Here is an 18,516-nt window from a genome sequence, read left to right on the forward strand (position 1 = left end):
TAATGTGCTTATTTATCATCATCTGAATTAAAAGATTTACCTAGTCAATCATGTTAAAATTAAGACATTAATGAGGAAAAAGTGAAACCTTCAAACTAGGGATGGAGATATCTGGTCAGAAACAGGAAAAGCTGATTATTTTACTCTGTTGAGCTTCCCTTGTCAATGGAACCAGCTTTGCTTCCTGTGCCTGAGTAAATTTAAAAATCCTAGATAGAACATATCATTTCAGATACCTCTTTAAAGGATATACAGAAGTTCTTAATATAACAAAAGACGAAAGGAAATAAATGTTCTTCAAGGTTAGGCATGCTGTCTTGCTAAATCCTAATCCTAGATTTTGAAATTCAGAAAAGGAAAACATTATTATCACTTCCTACTTGGACATAGTCTAAAATGTGTCACACTTGAGGAATTTAAGCTTCATTCCCTACTTTAGTTTTTATAGATTAGTCGTTTAGCATTTGGGAAAGAAATCACAGCTTTTAGGTAGTAAAATGGGTCAGGATAACCAAAATTTCACTTCTTACTGTCTCATCACAAACTCTAACCATGTCATTTGCTTGACTTGTTCTGTTTTGTGCTAGATTACTAAATCTAGGGCACTGCTGCCTAAGGTGTGCAACTGCAGTTCATTTATCTGAGGCCATTTAAGTTAAATGCATAATAATGTTCCTTACAGGTGTCTCTTTGCCCATCTTCAGTAGAGAGCCTAAAGATGTGACCTAAAGAAATAGAGTTTATTTATTTAATGTGTTTCAGATAACTGAGAGAAAACACAGAGAACAGGAATTTGGACCAAGTGACCGAGATTCAAAATCCAGCTTTACATCTATCTTGTGCAATAAAAATATTTCTCCACAATTTTGAAAGAAATATTTCAATCTCATTATAATCTGTCGTTTTGCATAGTTGCTGAAATACTGCTACCAGTATGTAGCCAAAACACTGATCATGTATTAATAAAAGCTATATGCAATGAATGGAGTAGCCCTCACAGTCAACAAGAGTCCAAAATGCAGTACATGGGTGCAATCTCAAAAACAGAATGATCTCAGTTAATTTACAAGGCAAACCATTCAATATCACAGAAATCCAAGTTATGCTTCAACCACCAATGCTGAAGCACTTGAAGTTGAACAGTTCTATGAAGATCTACAAGACCTTCTTGAACTAGCATCAAATAAAAGATGCCCTTTTCATTATAGAGGGCTGGAATGTAAAGTGGGAAGTCAAGAGATATGTGGAGCAACAGGTAAGTTTGGCTTTGGAGTACAAAATGAAGCAAGGCAAAAGTTAATGGAATTTTTCCAAGAGAACACACTGGTCATAGCATGCACCCTCTTCCAACAATAGAAGATGACTCACCATGTGGACATCACCAGATCAGATTGATTATACTATTTGCAGCTGAATATGGAAAAGTTGTATATAGTTAGCAAAAACAAGACCTGAGGCTGACTGTGGCTGAGATTATGAACACCTTATTGTAAAATTCAAATTTAAGTTGAAGAAAGTAGGGAAAACCACTAGTCCATTCAAGTATGACCTAAATCAAATCCCTTACAATGTGCAGTGGATGTGACAAACAGATTCATTGTATTAGATCTGACAGAGTGCCTGAACTATGGATGGAGATTTGTAACGTTGTATAGGAGGCTATGATGAAAATCAACCCCCCAAAAAAGAGATGCAAAGAGGCAAAATGGTTGTCTGAGGAGGCCTTACAAATAGCTGATAAAAGAAGAAAAATTAAAGGCAAAGGGGAAAAGGAGAGATATACCCAATTGAATGCAGTTGTTGCTGTTCAGTCACTCAGTCATGTCCCACTCTTTGTGACCCCATAGATGGCAGCATGCCAGGTTGCCCTGTCTTTCACCATCTCCTGGAGTTTGCTCAAACTCATGTTCACTCAGTCGATGATGCCATTCTATTAATCTTGTCTTCTGTTGTCCCTTTTCCTACCTTCAGTCTTCTCCAGATAAGGGACTTTTCCAATGAGTTGGCTCTTTACATCAGGTGGTCAAAGTATTGGAGCTTCAGCTTCAGCATTAGTCTTTCCAATGAATGCTTAGTGTTGGTTTCCTTTAGGATTGGCTGATTTGAGCTCCTTGCTAATCAAGGGACTCTCAAGAGTCTTCTCCAGCACCACAGTTCAAAGTCATCAATCCTTCAACACTCAGCCTTTTTATTGTCCAGCTTTCACATCTATACATGACTACTGAAAAAACCATAAATTTGAGAATATGGACCACTGTAGGCAAAGTACTGTCTCTGCTTTTAAATACACTCCAAGGTTTGTCATAGTTCTCTTTCCAAGGAGCAAGCATCTTCTAATTTCTTGCCTGCAGTCACAATTTGCAGTGCTTTTGGAGCCTGAAAAAATGAAGTCTGTTACTGTTTGCATTGTTTCCCCACCCATTTGCAATGACATGATAGGACCAGATGCCATGATCTTCATTTTTAAAATATTGAGTTTTAAGTCAGCTTTTTCACTCTCCTTTTTCACCTTCATCAAGAGGCTCTTTAGTTGTTCTTCACTTTCTGTCATCAGAGTGGTGTCATCTGCATATCTTAGGTTATTGATACTTCTCCCGGGAATCTTGATTTCAGATTCTGCTTCATCCAGCCTGGCATTTTGCACGAACTTTGGATAGAAGTTAAGTAAGCAGGGTGACAGTAGACAGCCTTGTTGTACTCCTTTCACAATTTTGAATCAGTCCACTGCTCCATGTCTGGTTCTAACTGTCACTTCTTTATCTACATACAGTTTTCACAAGAGGCAGGTAAGGTGGTCTGATAGTCCCATCTCTTGAAGAATTTATCACAGTTTGTTGTGATCCACACTGTCAAAGGTTTTAGAGTAGTCAATGAAGCAAAAATAGACTATGAAGTAGCCTTTGAAACTATGGACAGATATACCCATCTGAATGTAAAGTAGCAAAGAATAGCAAGGAGAGATAAAAGCCTTCCTAAGTGAAACATGCAAAGAAAAAGAGGAAAACAGTAGAATGGGAAATACTAGATATCTCTTCAAAAGATTAGAGATATCAAGGGAACATTCCATGCAAACATGGGAACAATAAAAGGCAGAAAGGGCAAGGACCTAATAGAAGCAGGAGATATTAAGAAGAGTGGCAAGAATAGAAAGGCAAACTATACAGATAATATTTTAAAACCCAGATAACCATGATGGTGTGATCACTCACCTAGAGCCATATATCTTGGAGTATGAAGTCAAGTGGACCTTTGGAAGCATCACTATGAACAAAGATAGTGGATGTGATGGAGTTCCAGCTATACTATTTCAAGTCCTAAAAGATGATGTTGTGAAAGTGCTTCACTCAATACATCAGCAAATTTGGAAAACTCAGTAGTGGCCACAGGACTGGAAAAGGTCGGTTTTCATTCCAATCCCAAAGAAGGTCAATGTCAAAGAATGTTCAAACTACTGCACAGTTGTCCTCATTTTACATGCTAGCAAGGTAATGTTCAAAATCCTCCACGCTATGCTTCAACAGTACATATACCGAGAACTTCCAGATGTACGAGCTGGATTTAGAAAAGGCTGAAGAATTTCCAACATCTGTTGAATCATAGGGGAAAAAAAAAAGAGAGAGAGACAGAGAGAGAGAGAGAATTCCAGAAAAATCATCAACTTCTGCTTTATTAACTACACTAAAGCCTTTGACTGTGTAGATCACAACAAACTGTGGAAAATTCTTCAGGTGATGGGAATACCAGACCACCTTATCTGTCTCCTTACAAATCGGTATGCAATTAAAGAAACCACCATTAAAACTGGACATGGAACAATGGACTGATTAAAAATTGGGAAAGGACAACATCAAGTTTGTACATCATAATCATGCTCATCTAAATTCTATGCAGAGTACATCATGCATAATCCTGGGCTGGATGAAGCACAAGTTGGAATCAAGATAGCTGGGGCAAATATCAATAGTCTCAGATATGCAGATGATACCACCCTTATGACAGAAGGCGAACAGGAGCTAACGAGCGTCTTGATGAAGGTGAAAGAGGGGAGTGAAAAAGCTGGCTTAAAACTCAACTTTCTTTTTTTGTTGTTGTTGTTCAGTTTCTTTCTTTCTTTTTTTTTTTTCATTTATTTTATTTTATTTTTTAAAGGTCATGTATTTTACTTTTTTTTAAAATTTTTTATTTTATTTTATTTTTTTTAATTAGTTGGAGGCTAATTACTTCACAACATTTCAGTGGGTTTTGTCATACATTGATATGAATCAGCCATAGATTTACACGTATTCCCCATCCCGATCCCCCCTCCCACCTCCCTCTCCACCCGATTCCTCTGGGTCTTCCCAGTGCACCAGGCCCGAACACTTGTCTCATGCATCCCACCTGGGCTGGTGATCTGTTTCACCGTAGATAGTATACATGCTGTTCTTTTGAAACATCCCATTTATTTTTATTAGTTGGAGGCTAATTACTTTACAATATTGTAGTGGTTTTTGCCATACATTGACATGAATCAGCCATGGATTTACATGTGTTCCCCATCCCGATCCCCCCTCCCACCTCCCTCCCCATCCCATCCTTTTGGGTCTTCCCAGTGCATCAGCCCTGAGCACATGTCTCATGCATCCAACCTGGGCTGGTGATCTGTTTCACCCTTGATAATATACTTATTTCAATGTTATTCTCTCAGAACATCCCACCCTCACTTTCTCCCACAAAGTTCAAAAGTCTGTTCTGTACATCTGTGTCTCTTTTTCTGTTTTACATATAGGGTTATTGATACCATCTTTTTAAATTCCATATACATGCATTAGTATACTGTATTGGTGCTTATCTTTCTGGTTTACTTCACTCTGTATAATGGGCTCAATTTTTATCCATCTCATTAGAACTGATTCAAATGAATTCTTTTTGATGGCTGAGTAATATTCCATTGTGTATATGTACCATAGCTTCCTTATCCACTCGACTGCTGATGGACATTCAGGTTGCTTCCATGTCCTGGCTATTATAAACAGTGCTGCAATGAACATTGGGGTGCATGTGTCTCTTTCAGATCTGGTTTCCTCAGTATGTATGCCCAGGAGTGGGATTGCTGGGTCAAAGCAATCTTTAGAAAGAAGAAGGAACTGAAGGAATCAACCTGCCTGACTTCAGACTCTACTGCAAAGCTACAGTCATCAAGACAGTATGGCACTGGCACAAAGACAGAAATATAGATCAATGCAACAAGATAGAAAGCCCAGAGATAAATTCACGTACCTATGGACACCTTATCTTTGACAAAGGAGGCAAGGATGTACAACAGAAAAAAAGACAACCTCTTTAAGAAGTGGTTCTGGGAAAACTGGTCAACCACTTGTAAAAGAATGAAACTAGAATACTTTCTAACACCACACACAAAAATAAACTCAAAATGGATTCAAGATCTAAATGTAAGACCAGAAACTATAAAACTTCTAGAGGAGAACATAGGCAAAACACTCCCCGACATGAATCACAGCAGGATCCTCTATGACCCACCTCCAAGAATGTTGGAAACAAAAGCAAAAGTAAACAAATGGGACCTAATGAAACTTAAAAGCTTTTGCACAGCAAAGGAAACTATAAGCAATGTGAAAAGACAGCCTTCAGAATGGGAGAAAATAATAGCAAGTGAAGAAACAGACAAAGGATTAATCTCAAAAATATACAAGCAACTCCTGAAGCTCAATTCCAGAAAAATAAATGACCCAATCACAAAATGGGCCAAAGAACTAAACAGACATTTCTCCAAAGAAGACATACACATGGCTAACAAACACATGAAAAGATGCTCAACATCACTCATTATCAGAGAAATGCAAATCAAAACCACAATGCAGTACCATTGCACACCAGTCAGAATGGCTGCTATCCAAAAGTCTACAAGCAATAAATGCTGGAGAGGGTGTGGAGAAAAGGGAACCCTCTCACACTGTTGGTGAGAATGCAGACTAGTACAGCCGTTACGGAGAACAGTGTAGAGATTTCTTAAAAAACTGAAAATAGAACTGCCATATGACCCAGCAAAACCAAACTTTCAAATAGCAATAATCATGGCATCTGGTCCTATCACTTCATGATAAATAAATGAAGAAATGATGGAAATAGTGACAGACATTATCTTGGGGGGGGTTCCAAAAATTAATGCATATGGTGGCTTCAGTCATAAAAGTAAAAGAGGTTTGCTCCTTGGAAGAAAAGCTATGACAAATATAGAGAGTGTACTAAAAACCAGAGACATTACAGTTCCATATAGTCAAAGCTATTGCTTTCCCAGGAGTTATGTTCAGATGTGAGAGTTGTATCATAAAGATGGCTGAGCCCTGAATAATTGATGCTTTTGAGCTCTTAAGAATTCCTTGGGCTGCACAGAGATCAAACCAGTCAATCTTAAAGAAAATCAATCCTGAATATTCATTGGAAGGACTGATACCAAAGCTGAAGCTCAAATGTTTGGCCAACTGATATGAAGAGCCAATTCACTGGAAAAGTCCCTTATTCTGAAAATTATTGAAGGCAGAATAATAAGGGGATAACAGACATTGAAATGATTGAATGGCATCATCGAATGAATGGACATGAGTTTGAGCAAATTCCGGGAGATGGTGAAGGACAGGGAAATCTCGCATGCTACAGATCAAGGACTTGCAAAGGGTTGGAGACAACTGAGTAATTCAACAACAACATACACAAAGATAATATACCTTTCATTCATTTTTTTCATACAGTCATTCATATTTACTACTACAAAGCCACAGTCATCAAGACAGTGTGGTACTGGCACAAAGACAGAAATATAGACCAATGGAACAGAATAGAAAGCCCAGAGATAAATCCACGAACCTATGGACACCTTATCTTTGACAAAGGAGGCAAGGATATACAATGAAAAAAGACAACCTCTTTAACAAGTGGTGCTGGGAAAACTGGTCAACCACTTGTAAAAGAATGAAACTAGAACACTTTCTAACACCATACACAAAAATAAACTCAAAATGGATTAAAGATCTAAATGTAAGACCAGAAACTATAAAACTCCTAGAGGAGAACATAGGCAAAACACTCTCCGACATAAATCACAGCAAGATCCTCTATGACCCACCTCCCAGAATATTGGAAATAAAAGCAAAACTAAACAAATGGGATCTAATGAAACTTAAAAGCTTTTGCACTACAAAGGAAACTATAAGTAAGGTGAAAAGACAGCCCTCAGATTGGGAGAAAATAATAGCAAATGAAGAAACAGACAAAGGATTAATCTCAAAAATATACAAGCAACTCCTGCAGCTCAATTCCAGAAAAATAAATGACCCCAATCAAAAAATGGGCCAGAGAACTAAACAGACATTTCTCCAAAGAAGACATACAGATGGCTAACAAACACATGAAAAGATGCTCAACATCACTCATTATCAGAGAAATGCAAATCAAAACCACAATGAGGTACCATTACACGCCAGTCAGGATGGCTGCTATCCAAAAGTCTACAAGCAATAAATGCTGGAGAGGGTGTGGAGAAAAGGGAACCCTCTTACACTGTTGGTGGGAATGCAAACTAGTACAGCCACTATGGAAAACAGTGTGGAGATTTCTTAAAAAACTGGAAATAGAACTGCCATATGACCCAGCAATCCCACTTCTGGGCATACACACTGAGGAAACCAGATCTGAAAGAGACACGTGCACCCCAATGTTCATCGCAGCACTGTTTATAATAGCCAGGACATGGAAGCAACCTAGATGCCCATCAGCAGACGAATGGATAAGGAAGCTGTGGTACATATACACCATGGAATATTACTCAGCCATTAAAAAGAATTCATTTGAACCAGTTCTAATGAGATGGATGAAACTGGAGCCCATTATACAGAGTGAAGTAAGCCAGAAAGATAAAGAACATTACAGCATACTAACACATATATATGGAATTTAGAAAGATGGTAACGATAACCCTATATGCAAAACAGAAAAAGAGACACAGAAATACAGAACAGACTTTTGAACTCTGTGGGAGAAGGTGAGGGTGGGATATTTCAAAAGAACAGCATGTATACTATCTATGGTGAAACAGATCACCAGCCCAGGTGGGATGCATGAGACAAGTGCTCGGGCCTGGTGCACTGGGAAGACCCAGAGGAATCGGGTGGAGAGGGAGATGGGAGGGGGGATCGGGATGGGGAATACGTGTAAATCTATGGCTGATTCATATCAATGTATGACAAAACCCACTGAAATGTTGTGAAGTAATTAGCCTCCAACTAATAAAAAAAAAAAAAAAAAAAAAAAACAAACAAACAAAAAAAAATAAAAATAAAAAAATAAATGAACGTTCCATGGGGACATCAAAATTACAACTATTACAACTATTAACAGAGAAATTATCTATGATAACAATCTCTAGACTGGAAAATATATTTTCCAAAATAAAAATATAAAGAACTTAAATAAAGTGGGTAGAAAGGAATAGATGCAGTATAGTCCAATCTTATATCCCAAGGCAGGTGACCCATAAAAAGAAAAAAAAATCACATTTAATCACATTACAGAAGTTCTCCCCAAGGAGCAAAGGGTTCAAGCCCCATATCAGGCTCACCAGCCTGAGAGTCCTGCACAAGAAAGAAGAGCCTCCAGAACGTTGAAATTTGAGGTCTGTGAGGTTCATGTATGGAATAGCTGGAGAGCTTTAGGAAATAGAAACACCACTCTTACAGAGTGTATGCAAAATTTCACATTCTTTGAGTGGTAGTGGAGTGGCAGGAATTTGAAATAGTCTGGGTCCGATCCTCTTGTTGATCTTTGAGGACTTCTTAAAGCTATAGTAGGCAAATAGGACTCCCCTATGGATGGAGATGCTGGTAGCAGTCATTTTAGTAAGGTCATATAACCACAAAAACACTGGTGCTTGTAAACCCCATTTGGAGCTCTCTCCAGCCTATTAAGGCTTGGAGCTTATACCCATAAGCAGGTCATCATCAGCCTAGGGCTCCCCTGAGTCCACCCACCAGTGGGCTAGCCCCAGCCAAAACTGCCTCAGTTGACATAGCCAGATGCTCCAGGACCTAGCTCTGTCCACCAGCAAGTCAGTACAAGTCCTGGGTTCACTTGGGCCCTGCAAGCAGCAAGCCAGGGACACAGCACCATCAGTTAGCCAGTATCAGCCATTGTACCCCATCCTCAAGATGTGAATCCAGTTTCCCTAGGACCTGGCTCTCCACCAGCAGGTTGGTACATACAACTTCACCCCCTGAAACCCACCACCAGCTGCCATCCCTACCAGTGGACCAGCAGCCCCCTACAATGCAGGTCCTGCAGCCAACAGGCCCAGGAACTTGTCCTGGCAACCAGCATGCCCACAGTATTCAGCTCCACAACAGAAGATCTGAAAACTATGCTGTTTCCTCTATGCCATGTTGCCCATAGCTTCCCCCTACTTTTCAAGTTTTGTTCTTTTCCTTTCTTTTGTGGTAAAACTCCAGTAGACTGAGTATGCAGGACAATTGATTTTTAAATTGAATGAACAGCCCTTCACCTTTTCATGCCACGGTTAGTCTACGATCCAGTTAGTTATTTCTTATTCAAAGTATTCATTTCTTCCACTTTCAAATTAGGCAATTTAGATGTTATACCTTAAAAAATTAAAAAAAAAAAAAATCAAAGTTCTTAGGAGAGAGTTTAGTCATGCACAGTTTCTCAAATTTTACCACTTTCCTCTTACCCGATAAAGAGAAAACAAGTTACTGTTTACCGATGTGTAAATTAAGAGAATTAGAATGTTCACATTAATCTGAATTTATTCTTTGTAAAAATCTATTTGAAAAAGGAAACAAGATATTCTTAGTTAAGAATACTTACCCCAAAGATTTATGGATTAAAAAACAAAAAACATGGATTTGTGACTACTCGAGAAAGATAGCAGAACTTAAGTGTGCCAGTGATTCAGGTGAATAGATAGATGAACATAAGGGTTAAATCAACATATTTACTGATGAGCAAATAATCTAAAAAATATCCGCATATATTCATGATTTAGTTTTGACTAATGTTAACTTTATGAGATCTTCTGTAATTTTGTTTACAGCTTTTTACTTTGAAATTCAATATTTGGTGGTAGAACATATGATGGGTTACATCATTGGTGCAGCTTTCAAATTAAGGTATTGTTTTAATGTTGCCTTTACTCAGTGGCAACTTCCCTGGTGTCTCAGAAGGTTAAGCATCTGCCTACAATGTAGGAGACCCAAGTTCAATCCCTGAGTCGGGAAGATCCTTTAGAGAAGGAAATGGCAACCCACTCCAGTATTTTTGTCTGGAAAATCCCATGGATGGAGGAGCATGGTAGGTTACAGTCCATGGGGTTGCAGAGTTGGACAAGACTGAGTGACTTCACTTTCTCTTTCTCAGTGGTAATACTGGGCAATGTCTGGAGATACTTTGGTTGTCACTACTATAGATGAATGATACAGACATTCAAAAGATAGAGACCAGGGATACTGCCAGACACCCTCTAATACTGGGACATCTGTTCCAGTAAAGAATTATCTATGGCAAAACTTTAATACAACTGAAGTTGAGAAACCCAGTCTTGTATTTATGATATGTTGGAGCTAACCCCCTCATCTTTGATCACAAAGGTGTTTAATAGTCTCTAGTCCTTTGGCTCTCAAAGTCAGCCTGATCCCAATACAGACATCATTAAAAGAGAAAAAAAAAAATGTGGATGCTGGGTGTTTGAAAGATGTTTAAAAATAATAATAATAAACAGTGGCCTCACTGTTCAGTTACATTTGAAATGTTGATAAATACTCATTGCTCATATTGTCCGTTTGACATTAAAACATGATATGATACATCGTCACATAGTCAATTATTTCACTACAGATTCAACATTTAAAGTTTTGGAAGCAATAAGTCCAAAGTGGATGAGCACTTGGGAATGACTGTGATAAATGAAATGTCACTAGCTTTGGCACACAAATCTAACAGTTTCCAACAAGTAGACTCTCCTCTTACACGAATGTCCTGCACTTTTTATTTTTCTCATTTCTGTTACTGTCACCAACATTATAAAGAACAATGAGCATTGTTCAGGCAAGAAAAAACATGATTATTATTTTTTCTTACTCACCAACATATTTCTCTTTTATTTCTCAAGTAATGTTTTCATGATTTCATATTAACCTAATACCTGCATCAAAATATGTCTACATATACATCATATGCATCTGTTGATTACATCTCATTTATGCCTTATCGTTTATCTTCACATTATTGCTTTTGATCTGTCTTCCCTCTGGAAAACAAATCGTCCTCCATATTACAAGTTATCATAAATATAAACACAGTGCTCCAAGCATGTTAGTCATATACTTTAAAACTGAATTGCACTCCCTTGGCAGTAGAATAAAATGCTTAGTGGGACACTCAAACCTATTTCTGATACCAGCAAAACTATTCAATGTATCTCCTACTAGTTTTCTTTTCTATTCTCTCTATTCTGTTTTAAATATATTCAAGAGAAGACATTTTTGAACTGACCAGAAAATTATTTTCATTAATTTATTTTTCAAAACCAAGCTTGAATATCATCTCTCTGAATCTAGTCTCCACTTTCTTGGGAAAGTTTACTCTTTTCCTTCTAGTTCTGTGTAGTCACACACATTGTATATTTATAACTATGATACTAAGTACTGCTTCATTCTGACTTTATGTCTACCTTAATCACTATGATCAACCCCAAACACTGTGGCCATATCCTATTCACCTTTGTATTATAAGTACCTACCTATTTTGTTGTTTATAGCCAGACTTATAGCAGTATTTTGGGATACCTTAATACTTCCAAACAATTTATTTCACATTTGTCCAGTTATTAAGTTTGACCCAAGTGTCTACTATTTGAGAGGGAAAAAAAAAGAAGAAGAAAAAGAAACAAACCTGGTTGTCCATCTTTTTGTCTTAGCATTGGTGTGGTAACCAAGAAAATAGAAAGGAAGATCCAAGGGGGTTCTATAAGATAGAAATCATGTTCAATCAAACCATAATTTTAATTTATGGAGCATACTGTAAACTTATGCTTAGATTCTCAGCATATGCTGCACAGTAATTTTGATATTGCTTTTGATTAATCACCAACTTATTATAAGGGTGAATCATGAACAATTTTGAATGTGAGGTGCTTTCCATAAGTGTTTTGGAAAGCATTAACATTAAGTGAATGTTAATAGAAAGGGCTTACGCATTAGGTCCCATTTGTTTAGTTTCGCTTTTATTTCCTGTATTCTGGGAGGTGGGTCATAGAGGATCTTGCTGTGATTTATGTCGGAGAGTGTTTTGCCTATGTTCTCCTCTAGGAGTTTTATAGTTTCTGGTCTTACATTTAGATCTTGAATCCATTTTGAGTTTATTTTTGTGTATGGTGTTAGAAAGTGTTCTAGTTTCATTCTTTTACAAGTGGTTGACCAGTTTGCACTACAAAGGAAACTATAAGTAAGGTGAAAAGACAGCCCTCAGATTGGGAGAAAATAATAGCAAATGAAGACACAGACAAAGGATTAATCTCAAAAATATACAAGCAACCCCTGATGCTCAATTCCAGAAAAATAAATGACCCAGTCAAAAAATGGGCCAAAGAACTAAACAGACATTTCTCCAAAGAAGACATACACATGGCTAACAAACACATGAAAAGATGCTCAACATCACTCATTATCAGAGAAATGCAAATCAAAGCCACAATGAGGTACCATTACACGCCAGTCAGGATGGCTGCTATCCAAAAGTCTACAAGCAATAAATGCTGGAGAGGGTGTGGAGAAAAGGGAACCCTCTCACACTGTTGCTGGGAATGCAAACTAGTACAGCCACCATGGAAAACAGTGTGGAGATTCCTTAAAAAACTGGAAATAGAACTGCCATATGACCCAGCAATCCCACTTCTGGGCATACACACTGAGGAAACCAGATCTGAAAGAGACACGTGCACCCCAATGTTCATCGCAGCACTGTTTATAATAGCCAGGACATGGAAGCAACCTAGATGCCCATCAGCAGATGAATGGATAAGGAAGCTGTGGTACATATACACCATGGAATATTACTCAGCCATTAAAAAGAATTCATTTGAATCAGTTCTAATGAGATGGATGAAACTGGAGCCCATTATACAGAGTGAAGTAAGCCAGAAAGATAAAGAACATTACAGCATACTAACACATATATATGGAATTTAGAAAGATGGTAACGATAACCCTATATGCAAAACAGAAAAAGAGACACAGAAGTACAAAACAGACTTTTGAACTCTGTGGGAGAAGGTGAGGGTGGGATGTTTCGAAAGAACAGCATGTATACTGTCTATGGTGAAACAGATCACCAGCCCAGGTGGGATGCATGAGACAAGTGCTCAGGCCTGGTGCACTGGGAAGACCCAGAGGAATCGGGTGGAGAGGGAGGTGGGATGGGGGATCGGGATGGGGAATACGTGTAACTCCATGGCTGATTCATGTCAATGTATGACAAAACCCACTGAAATGTTGTGAAGTAATTAGCCCCCAACTAACAAAAAAATAAAAAAATAAATAAATAAATAAATATAATCAAAATAAAAAAAAAAAAGAAAGGGCTTATGCATTTTAAGCTTTTAACATGTTTGTAATAACAACTTAAGTGGCATAAAAGTAGCTATAGATGTGGAATAAATATTTTAGCAAAATATATTAAATATTAAGGGACTGGGTATGAAATATACATAAAATATTGTGATTAATATAGTAGTTTCAGACAGTTTTGTTTTTGTTTTTAAAGAAGCCATTAATGCTGTGTGGATTACAGCAAATTGTGGGACATTCTGAAAGAGATGGAAATACCAGACCACCTGACATGTCTCTTGAGAAATCTGTATGCAGGTCAGGAAGCAACAGTTAGAACTGGCCATGGAAAAACATACTGGTGCCAAATCGGGAAAGGAGTACATCAAGGCTCTATATTATCACCCTGCTTATTTAACTTATATGCAGAGTACATCATGAGAAACGCTCAGCTGAATGAAGCACAAGCTGGAATCAAGATTGCTGGGAGAAATATCTATAACCTCAGATATACAGATGATACCACACTTATGGCAGAAAGTGAAGAAGAACTAAAGAGCTTCTTGATGAAAGTGAAAGAGGAAAGTGGAAAAAGTTGGCTTAAAACTCAACATTCAGAAAACTAAGATCATGGCATCTGGTCCCATCACTTCACGGCAAATAGATAGGGAAACAATGGAAGCAGTGACAGATTTTATCTGGAGGGCTCCAAAGTCACTGCAGGTGGTGTCTGCAGCCATGAAAGTAAAAGAAACTTGCTCCTTGGAAGAAAAGTTATGACCAACCTAGATAGCATATTAAAAAGCAGAGACTTTACTTTGCCAACAAAGGTCCATCTAGTGAAAATTATGGCTTTTCCAGTAGTCATGTATGCATGTGAGAGTTGGAGTATAAAGAAAACTGAGCACCGAAAAATTGATGCTTTTGAACTGTGGTGTTGGACAAGACTTTTGAGAGTCTCTTGGACTGCAAGGAGATCCAACGAGTCCATCCTAATGGAAATCAGTGCGGAATATTAATTGGAAGTACTGATGCTTAAGCTGAAACTTCAGCATCAGTTTGGCCACCTGATGCAGAGAACTGACCTTTGCATTTGAAAAGACCCTGATGCTCGGAAAGGTTGAAGGTGGGAGGAGAAGGGGACGACAGAGGATGAGATGGTTGGATGGAATCACCAACTCAATGAACATAAGTTCGAGTAAACTCCAGGAGCTGGTGATGGACAGGGAGGCCTGACGTGCTGCAGTCTACTGGGTCGTAAAGAGTCGGAAACAACAAAGCAATTGAACTGAACTGAATATTGTGATGACATTAAGTATATAGTAATAGGTTTGGAGAAAGCCATCCATTAAGCCATTCTATAGTTAATGAAGAAAGAATATGAAATAATTCTAGAGGCTCTTTCTGGAACTCTTCTTAAAAATTGCAGAGGAAGGACTGTTCCCAAACTCATTCTATGAGGTCAAAATCATCCTGACATTAAAAAAAAAAAAAAAAAAGCAGGTTAATATCACTGATGAGCATAGATACAAAAATCCTCAACAAAATACTAGCAAACCAAATCTGACAATACATTATAAGGATCACACAGCATGATCAATTGGGATTTATCCAAGGGATGCAAGAGATTGCAATATCTGCAGATCAAACAATGTGATAAACCATATTAACAAATCATAGAATAAAAACCATATGGTCATCTCAATAAATGCAGAAAAACTTTTGACAAAATTCAGCACATATTTATGGTAAAACAGTTTCAAGAAGGTGGGCTTAGAGAGAATCTACCTCCAAATTGTAAAGGCAGTATGCTGCTGCTGCGGCTGCTGCTAAGTCGCTTCAGTCGTGTCCAACTCCGTGTGACCCCATAGACGGCAGCCCACCAGCCTCTGCCGTCCCTGGGATTCTCCAGGCAAGAACTGGAGTGGGTTGCCATTTCCTTCTCCAATACATGAAAGTGAAAAGTAAAAGTGAAGTCGCTCAGTCATGTTCAACTCTTCACCACCCCCATGGACTGCAGCCTACCAGGCTCCTCCATCCATAGGATTTTCCAGGCAAGAGTACTGGAGTGGCTTGTCATTGCCTTTTCCAAAAGGCACTATATGATGAGCTAATGTAATACTCAATTATTAAAAAAAAAAAAAAATTCCTTTAAGATAAAAAAATAAGAGAGGATATTCCCTCTTGCCATTATTATTTAACATAGTTTTTTGGAAATCCTAGCCATGATAATCAGAGAAAAAAATAAAAAATAAATTCAGGTTAGAAAGAAGAATTAAAGTTGACACTGTATGTGTATAACATGATACTATACATAGAAAATATTAGAGACACTACCAGAAAATGACTAGAGCTCATCAATGATTTCATTAAAGTTGCAGGATACACAATACATATGTCTCTTGTTTTATACACTAGCAACAAATGATCAGAAAGAAAGATTAAAAGGATAATCTTATTTACCATTGCATCAAGAAACTCAGAATAACTGGGAATAAAATTATCTAAGGAGGCAAAAGATGGTAGTCTGAAAACTATAAGATCCTGATGGAGAAAACTGAAGATGACACAAAAAGGTGGAAAGAACCACCATGTTCTTGGATTCAAAGTATCAATATTGTCAAAATAACTATACTACCCAAGGTAATCTACAGATTCAGTGAAATTCCTGTCAAATTAACAATGGCATTTTCCTACAAATTAGAACAAAAGTCCTAAGATGAAAAGGAAGCTGGAGGAACCAGGCTCCCGGACTTCAAACTATACAAGAAACAACCTAGTCATCAAAACACTTTGGTATTGGTACAGAAACAAAAATATAAACTGACAGAACAGAATAGAAAGCCCAGAAATAAACCCATGCCCCTACGGTCAATTAATCTATGACAAAAGAGGCAAGGATATACAATGGAGATGAGATAATCTCTTCAGTCAGTGACACTGGGAAAACTGGATGCCTACAGGTAAAAGAATGAAACTAGAATGTTCTCTAACACGATAGAGAAAAATAAACTCAAAATGCATTAAAGACCTAAATGTAAGACCAGATACTATGAACCCCTTAGGGAAAACATAAGCAGAACATTCTGACAGAAATCAGACTTAAATTGAAACCATTAGGCCATTCAATATGACCTGAATTGAATCCCTTACGATTATACAGTGGAAGTGACAAATAGATTCAAAGGATTAAACCTGATAGACAGAGTGCCTGATGAACTAAGGATGGAGGTTTTTAACATTGTACATGAGGCAGTGATCAAAACCATTCCCAAGAAAAGAAATGCAAAGAGGCAAAATGGTTGTCTGAGGTGGCCTTACAAATGGCTTAGAAAAGAAAAGTGAAAGGAAAAGGAAAAAGGAAAGATATACTCATTTGAATGCAGAGTTCCAGAAAACAGCAAGGAGAGATAAGAAAGCCTTTTTTTAAGTTAACAATGCAAAAACAAACAAACAAACAAAATAGAGGAAAACAACAGAATGGGAAAGACTTGATATCCTTTCAAGAATTTTAGAGTTATCAAAGGAATATTTCATGCAAAGATAGGCACAATAAAGGACAGAAATGCTATGGACCTAACAAAAGCAAAGCTATCAAGAAGAGGTGGCAAGAATACATAGGAGATCTATACAAAAAAGATCTTAAAGACCCAGATAACAATGACGGTGTGCTCACTCACCTAGAGGCAGATATTTTGGAGTGTGAAGTCAAGTAGACCTTAGGAAGCATCACTACAAACAAAACTAATGGAGGTGATGAAATTCCATTTGAGCTATTTGAAATCCTAAGATGACACTGTGAAAGTGCTGCACTCAATATGCCAGCAAATTTGGAAAACTCACCAGTGGCCATAGGACTAGAAAAGGTCAGTTTTCATTCCAATCCCAAAGAAGGGCAATGCCAGAGAATCTTCAAACCACCACATAATTGCTCTCCTTTCACAAGTTAGCAAAGTAATGCCTAAAATCCTTCAAGCTAGGCTTCAACAGTTTGTGAACATTGAATTTCCAGATGCAGACACAGTATTTAGAAAAGGCAGAGGAACCAGATATCAAATTGCCAACATTTGTTGTAGCACAGAAAAAAACTTGAGAATTCCAGAAAAAAAAAAAAAAAAAAAATCTACTTCTGCTTCACTGACTACACTAAAGCCATTGACTGTGTAGATCACTACAAACTGTGGAAAATTCTTCAAGAAATGGGAATATCAGACCACCTTATCTGCCCCCTAAGAAGTCTGTCTGAAGGACAAGAAGCAACAGGTAGAACCAGACATGGAACAATGGATTAGTTCAAAATTGGGAAAGGAGTACATCAAGGCTGTAAAATGTTACCCTGCTTATTTAACTTGTATGCAGAGTACATCATGTGAAATGCTGGGCTGGATGAATCACAAGTTGGAATCAAGATTGTGGGGGAAAAATATCAATAACCTCATATATGCAGATTACATCACTGTTATGGCAGAAAATAAATAGGAATTAAAGAGCCTCTTGATGAAGGTGCAAGAGGAAAGTGAAAAGTTGGCTTAAAACTCAATACTTAGAAAACGAAGATCATGCAATATGGTCCCACCACTTCATGGCAAAAAGATGGAGAAAAAAATGGAAGCAGTGACAAATTTTATTTCTAAGGCTCCAAAATCAATGTGAATGGTGACTGTAGTCATGAAATTAAAAGACATCTGCTCCTTGGAATAAAAATAATGTCAAACCTAGACAGTATATTAAAAAGCAGACACCTTACTTTGCCTACAAAGGTCTGTATAGTAAAAGCTATGGTTTTTCCAGTAGTCATGTACAGATGTGAGAGCTGGACAAGAAGAAAGACTGAGTGTTGAAGGATTGATGCCTTCAAACTGTTCTGCTAGAGATGACTCTTGAGAGTCCCTTGTACTGCAAGGAGATC

The 18,516-nt window shown here is 37.8% G+C and overlaps 1 long non-coding RNA gene across 1 annotated transcript; it reads right to left on the minus strand.

Annotated features, from left to right (window-relative positions):
- Positions 1-1,409: 1,409 nt before the first annotated feature.
- On the minus strand, positions 1,410-16,870 carry LOC122451143. The gene is made up of 3 exons (XR_006272316.1): positions 16,761-16,870; positions 6,875-6,879; positions 1,410-1,562 (listed from the first exon to the last, which is right to left on the minus strand). It is a non-coding gene; the product is annotated as an uncharacterized LOC122451143 (long non-coding RNA).
- Between the last annotated feature and the right edge of the window lie 1,646 nt (positions 16,871-18,516).

Source organism: Cervus canadensis, chromosome 1 (genome assembly GCF_019320065.1).
Source record: "Cervus canadensis isolate Bull #8, Minnesota chromosome 1, ASM1932006v1, whole genome shotgun sequence".
Lineage (NCBI taxonomy): Eukaryota > Metazoa > Chordata > Mammalia > Artiodactyla > Cervidae > Cervus > Cervus canadensis.